General features: G+C 42.4%; 1 protein-coding gene across 1 annotated transcript in view; it reads right to left on the minus strand.

Moving 5' to 3' along the window:
- The window catches only part of PKIB (cAMP-dependent protein kinase inhibitor beta), a 160,862-nt gene extending 156,066 nt beyond the window's left edge, over window positions 1-4,796 (minus strand). The window contains exon 1 of the mRNA XM_088443074.1: window positions 4,552-4,796. The gene's annotated coding sequence lies outside the window, so the exon portion shown is untranslated. The remainder of the gene's footprint in view (window positions 1-4,551) is intronic.
- Between the last annotated feature and the right edge of the window lie 2,413 nt (window positions 4,797-7,209).

The following is a 7,209-nucleotide window of genomic DNA, read 5'->3' on the forward strand; positions in this document are numbered from 1 at the left end:
ATGCATCTTATACATCATATAATCATGTACTAACCTGACAGCTAAGAAAATGTGTTATATACATAATATAGTACAGTGCTACGCTATAAGATAGGCAGGGCTGGCAATAGAAATCTTGGGGCACCCTCCCCACGACCCACTCACCAACACATCACTCCCTTGCATTTGCCAATACATATAGCATATTTAATTTAATTTTGAAAAATATCCTATAATATTTCATATATAAATACAATGCAAAATTAAATAAATGACTTTATTTCACTTACCACACCACACAGTTGGTGACAGTTAGTACAGATTCAGGCAGCTGCTCTGCTGACAGTCAGTGTCAATAACTCTGGACTGGCTCATGGGTAGGACCGCCAGCCAGGGAGGGTCAGGTTTCTGTAGAGAGACTGGAGTGGCAGTGCTACAGGCCTGCTAATGGACAGTGCAGTGCTGCCTGTGCTGTCAGCCTGTCACTGTGACTCACTGTGCCTGGCAGGCAGTGGCTGCCGGTGGTTAGTTCCTGAAACCTGCAGCCTTGGCTGCTACTCTAAGGTTTCCCGGGCTGCAATGGCAGTGGAGGGCTGGTGCAGCATCATTCATATTATGCACAGTACTAGTACAGACCAGGCTAGATCAGTGACGGGGGTAACCAGGGGGTGGTTGGGTGGGATTATAATTTTTAAAACAAATTTGTCTACAGGCTACAGTATTTGCGCTGGATTGACGGCCGAACCCTTATTAGGTGCCACAGACCTGTTTCATGCCCCTGAACCTCGGGGCCCATATGTACCTCAAGGCCCTGGCCGGATGTACCCATTGTACCCCCCCTGTTGGTGTGCCTGAAGATAGGTATGGAAAATGCTTCATACCCATATAGTGGTACTGCACTACATTGTCAGGTATGTAGGCATTTCACCTCACAAATCCACAACAACCTCTACTTCTTGATTTTGCCCATTTTCATAGCCTGGGCGGTTGATGCTCAAACACAGATTGTGCAGTGGTTTATGGAAATTCTGTAGAGAGCCTGGAACATGGAGGAAAATGTGGAATACTGCAATTGTTGCCCTTCACCATGGTTTCCTCTCCATTCTAGCTATACTACATTGACAGATGGAAAATGCATCACACACAGAAGTCTAACTACAATGTAAAATGACACTTCATGATACATCTGATTCAACTATTATACAGGCGCAAATATACACACTTGTTGACATATTTTTACATCGACATTCAGAATGCAATCTCCCTGATTACCCCCATTGTGTAGCCCTTATATAATTGGGGGAAAAAAAATAAATCAGAGATATATACATTCAAATGATATAATCTGTGTCATTTCCCATCATTAGTTACAAGGAACAATTGGCCTGATACAGAGCTGGACACAAAGGCTATTACGCACGCAGATCGAGCATTTGTTTTCCATCGCGCATGCTTATAAGCTGCACTCTGCATATGCAGCAATCGCATTGCGACTACGAGTGCACAGATGAATCCATCGCAGAGTGAGCGACAGGTTGTCAGTATTTGGGGGTGGTGACGGGGGTGGGATGAAAAACTCAGGCATATCAGTCCGTTTGAATGCCATTTCATGGGCGTGCATAAATTAGCTGCTGCGATTGCATACGCAGCTCTGCGTGTCAGAAGAGCTCCCAAGGCTGCGGCAGGTCAGACCTGCCACAAGGGCATGATGGCTGCCCGATTTGTGTCAATATTTACGCAGGTAAGCGATGTTGTGAGCATATGAGGAGGCACCAGTGGTCGTTCTTATAAGCTTTGCAACCATTAGCATATTTTCGCAGCTCCGATGCGAACAAAATCGCAGCTGCACTTGAATTAGCGTGCATCTCTGAATCAGGCCAAATGATCCCTATGGCTACATGCATTTTGAAATAAGGTTATTTGTGGCCACTTATATGGAAACCCTTGTAAAATACAATACATGAGCGAGCCCTGAAAAGTATCAGTGCGTTTTCATCAAGTAGATGTTACTAGCAGCTTTGGGGCTCATTTACATTTGGATGTAAGTCAGTATTATGACACGCCTCTCAGATGTAGCAGTACACGCCCACTTTCTGGCCACGCTCATAAGTGTTACTTTCACAATTTCCCTGATGCTTTTTCAAAAGTAGGCAAGATGATGTCAAGTATGCTCATCCAAGTGGGCAAAGTCTGGGGCTGGTGATCTCATATATCTGCATATATATATATATATATATATATATATACACATTCTCTGCACCCAGCGCCGTCCTGTCCTGCCACACCCCTTCCCTCCCCCGCTTTCTCCCCCTGAGAGTAAACCCTTGCCCCTGGATGGACCTAGATATGCCGTTGTGGCCTGTGAACAGATGCAAAGGCGAGTATTTGTTCAGATGTGAATCCCATTCTGAGTTAGACAGAATTTCGTTGGATCTCCCCAGCAGCTCCCCGGCAGTCGTGGACATGACTTGGTGTTAAAAACTGTCCAATGTGACAAACATTCTATCGTGCCTCCTAATTATTCCAGTGTATCGTGACTGAGATTGTCAGATCTTGCCTACAGCACGGCAGATCTGAAGATGCGATATACGACCTGCGGGGACGCGCATCTGCATCATGAGTGAACACTCATGATATTTTACACGATTTGTCGTCACGATGCGTCGGAATCAGGCAAATCGTGTAAAATGTCGCTTAGTATGTAGGCGCCTTGAGTCATGCATAGGATGAAGGGAAGCCTGCTTCTGATGGCTCTCTTGCACCTAGCATGGCTAGTGTAAAATCGGTTGGCGGCAGGTTTTCTCTTTGAAAGACACACATTATCTGAAATGTACTATTTTACATGTGTGAAAATTGCAATTTGTTATATTTTCACACACTGTGAAGAAAATGATAAAAACATGACCGTACAACTTATTTTTAGGCCCGGATATATTTTCCTATATTATCTTCTTCTGTGTAGTTTAAATTGAATTCTAAACATTTCCAACTGTTTTTTATAGCTGGATTGCAAATTCCGGTAATAAAATTGTTAGCTGTTGTAAATAAAATACGATCTCAGGGAAGTGGATCATAGTAGAGTTTACCTTTGTGTGAAATGCACAGATAATATTCAGACGTATAGTATTTTGGGAAGTCACATCATTCATTCCTGCTCTACAGTATTTTAGGGAACATTAGGTGACAAACTATAAATACTGATTTTACAGTACTAGATATGAGTTTTTAGTTTCATAATGTTTATTAACAATTTTTCATATAACGTGTACATATTATGCAGCGCTTAACAGAGAATATAATCATTCTCAACAGTTAGCCACCATGGAGCTTACATTCTACACTGCACCACTATCTATAAAAGTAATATATTACTACTCTAAATAGGGTCAAGGTGAACCCCGATGCACAATCTTCACCAGAGAACATGGTCTGACCAAGGTGATGCCAGCATCATATATTTGAATAAATCACCAGCAACATTGAGCATGCTTTAAAAGAGTGACTGCAAAGCCTCATTGCTATCATCAGGTTGGGTACGGGATACCGGCGCTCATAATCACGACACCAGCATCCCGACTGGGTTACAATGCTGACACCTACCGGCAAGTGCCCTACCCCTAAACCTAACCCCCCCCCCCACAGACTAACCCTAACCCCAATACTTACAGTCGGGATGTCAGCGGTTGGGATGCTGGTGTCGGGATACTGACTGGTGTCATTCTAAGCTCCGGCATCCCGAGTGATAGGATCATAACTACATCCCACTATGATTTTATGCACATGTGCCTGTGCCATTTTACCCCCTGGGGGCATTGTAGGAGAACCACATATAAGCTTGCACATGAGACCAATGGAAGATTGATTACTATCACTTAATTACAAGTTAGACAGAGTGTATATATTAAATATATACATTAGATAGAAAAGGAGATCAAGAAATTGAATACTAACCCAAAGTTTACAAATGAAAAAAAAAAAAAATTACTAAATGTTTAATACTTGCTCCTTAGGAAGTTATTTGGTTCAAAGCGCAGAGATCTACAGCATGTAATTCTTGCAGTAGGCTAGATAAGCACATTATAAAGAATGTCTTACTCTTAGACCATGCAAAATGCAAGAACAGAATATATATCACAGAAGGATGTATACGTAACCATCAAAACCACTTAATCAAGAGCCAAGGACACCACGACATTATATAAGCAGTCAATTTATGCACTATAAAAACCCCTCTCTATTAATTTAATCACAAAAGATTGTATCACTCAAAGTAGAGGAATTCTAGCAGCCTAGGCATCTTTTACTACCAGCATGAATGAAACAATCTCCCCACCTCCCCCTTTCTCTCATTTCTATTGACTCTAATTCCAGTTTATTAGACTAGGAAATCAGAAATGTCGGCATTTCTCTAATTTAGCACAGGTTAGATATGCAACAGATATATATATATATATATATATATATATATATATATATATATAGTGTGTATATATATATATATATATATATATATATATATATACACACACACACACATCAAATGTTACTATTTACTACCCTGTAATAACTCACCAATGAGATGATCAGTATCAGCACTCTGGGGCTGCTGTCACTGCCCCTCTTGACAGGCTCAGGATACACTGCTCAGCCTTTATAATCCAGACCTCTGCAGAGAACTGTGGAGGTCATGTTAGCAGCAGCACTAATTCAGATAGTATGTCTGGACAGCAGCTCACACAGCTCTCAATGCCTCTAGAGATACCGTCGCAGTTGTTCTTCTCTGTAATCCCACATATACACACACACACCTTTACTTTGAGTCAACTGTCTTTATTATGTGACTTGAATCGACGGTTTCCCCTCCCCTGGCTGAATCTTAGCACTAAACAATTCTAGGAAGATGCACTGCCATCAAGTGGACACTGAAATAACACATTAAAATGATGGAATGATTAGAAGCATACGTGAAGCCAACTGTAGCAGAGGATCTAGAACTATAGTCAATTATGTAAATATAGGCATAGCAGTCTCTGGGGCATATTTATAATATAATAATCTTGGCTGCGGAAAAGATGTGATAAACTCACCAAAATTCGTAATGCGATTTTATATGCATCGCCTGAATGTATCAAAATAACAGTTTAGTGCGGTTTTATGTCAACATCCATCCTGCATGAACACTGTTGTTTCAAGACACTGATATTGTTGGAGCGCTGGAATCACGGAATTGGCTAATCTATAAATGGCATTGCCTATCGGGTACAAACAATCAGGAATCTTTCGCTTCTGTAGCTTGATACATATGGCAAATGTGGTCAAACCTCCGGAAACTGCAGTTTTAAGAGGTTTGACGGCATTTCAGTGTTAGTATTTCTCATCTGCCTAGACTGAAGAATATCACGTGTGCTTTTTATAGTATATGGTCTTCAATTTGTATGTTAAGACATACAATTTTGGGGGACAAAATAAACATTAAAAAAACAGTTAAAACAACTAATTAAAAAAGAGACACCTGCTTATTTTGTTCATTTGTGGGCACCTAAAGTAAGGCTGTAGGAACATGGAGTGGCTTAGCTAATACAAAGTGATTTGTGGATGAATTGAAGCTTGATTGTTTTTCTCTTTTCAGCCATTCAGTAGGCAGAATTACGGCCAGTTTGGCACCAGGGTAGGACCTGAGTTGGCCAAGCTTATCTTGTGACGATCAGAGGTGGCAGGTGCACTTGTCATTAGAATATCACTTAACACACTTTCAGTGTTGCCCTTGCCTTGAAGTACTTCATTCCAGATTCATACAGCGCTATGATTTGTACATAATTCAGAGGCCCACAGCACAGATGAAGATGGTATACATACAGGGCACATGTCACATTGATGTTCAGGTGTAAAATCAGAACCATGTACTGGAAAACAATGAGATCTTTATGCAATTAATGGTTGGATGAGGAGCGCTCTGTGCTGCCCAAGGACATGCAGTGAGGGTAGGCCTCCCGTCATACTCCCTCCCCTATCATACTCCCTGTCATGCTCCAGAGCTGTGATATAAAAACTGTGTTTTTATTAGGGATGTGCAGGCTCGGATAGGTTCGAGTTTGCACGTGGAGTTCGGATTTTTCCCTCCAAAAAAACGGAACTCAGAACGAGGCAAAACGTCATCTTACATGGACGAACATCATCATTCCTGGACAAAAGACCAGGAATGATGATGTTCGTCCATGTAAGATGACGTTTTGCCTCGTTCTGAGTTCCGTTTTTTTGGAGGGAAAAATCCGAACTCCACGTGCAAACTCGAACCTATCCGAGCCTGCACATCCCTAGTTTTTATACATGTGTGACTCCCCTGCCATTGACCTCACCGCACATCACTGGTGCTGTCTCCATTCAGAAGATGACCCAGCAGTCTGTAGGACCCTCCGCGGCTTAGTCAGAAGGTCTGGACTCCAAAATGCGCCTTTGTGCATGCATGCCTTTATCGTGCGTCTTTCTTCTCAGCGTCCATAGCACATGGATGTACCCCTGATACACACTGTGACATTAGCACCATTAAGGTGCCCACATTCCTCTGTGCCACCACTGCATAGCACTAGGAGCATACTGTACTGCTGTTCCATTAGAAGCATAGGCGCTGTCAGTTTTGAACTGGGGCATAAAGGGCCCACCAGGGGAATGCAGCTACTTAGGAGTGTGGCCTGCTTTTGGAGGGGTTGTGGTCAGCCTCCACGGAGATTAATAACATCAATGCATTGTATAAAATACACCAGATTCCAGTGCAGTATAATGTAACATATGTATAATGTATAATTCAAGTGCACAGTCTGGAAACTGATCCCTAGAGGAGGGGGTGGGCCCTCAGGCAGTGGGGCCCACCGGGGGTTTCCCTTGTACCCTTGTGGGCCAGTCCAACCCTGGGCACTGTCATCACCTAGCACACTGCAATGCCCAAGCATACTCTTATAGCTCCAGGCTTCATCCAGCATGGAAACTGCCTTGTACCTGTTTAATCTTGTATAAAAGTCACCTGTTAATCTACAGGGTTAATAAACCTAAAACCTGATTAAGTTGCCTCTTGTGTGGACTAACCATCACTCACACACCTACTCCACAACCCAGCACACAACACTAGTACTCCTTATGCCCAAAGTTCTATTAAGGGTCATACTCTACTAAACTCTGGTAAGAGTTTATGGGCCCAGACTGCTGTACCAGCCAACTCTGGTAAAATTAATATCA

The sequence above is a fragment of the Taudactylus pleione genome, unplaced genomic scaffold, assembly GCF_031769625.1.
Source record: "Taudactylus pleione unplaced genomic scaffold, aTauple2 ptg000326l, whole genome shotgun sequence".
Classification (NCBI taxonomy): Eukaryota; Metazoa; Chordata; class Amphibia; order Anura; family Myobatrachidae; genus Taudactylus; species Taudactylus pleione.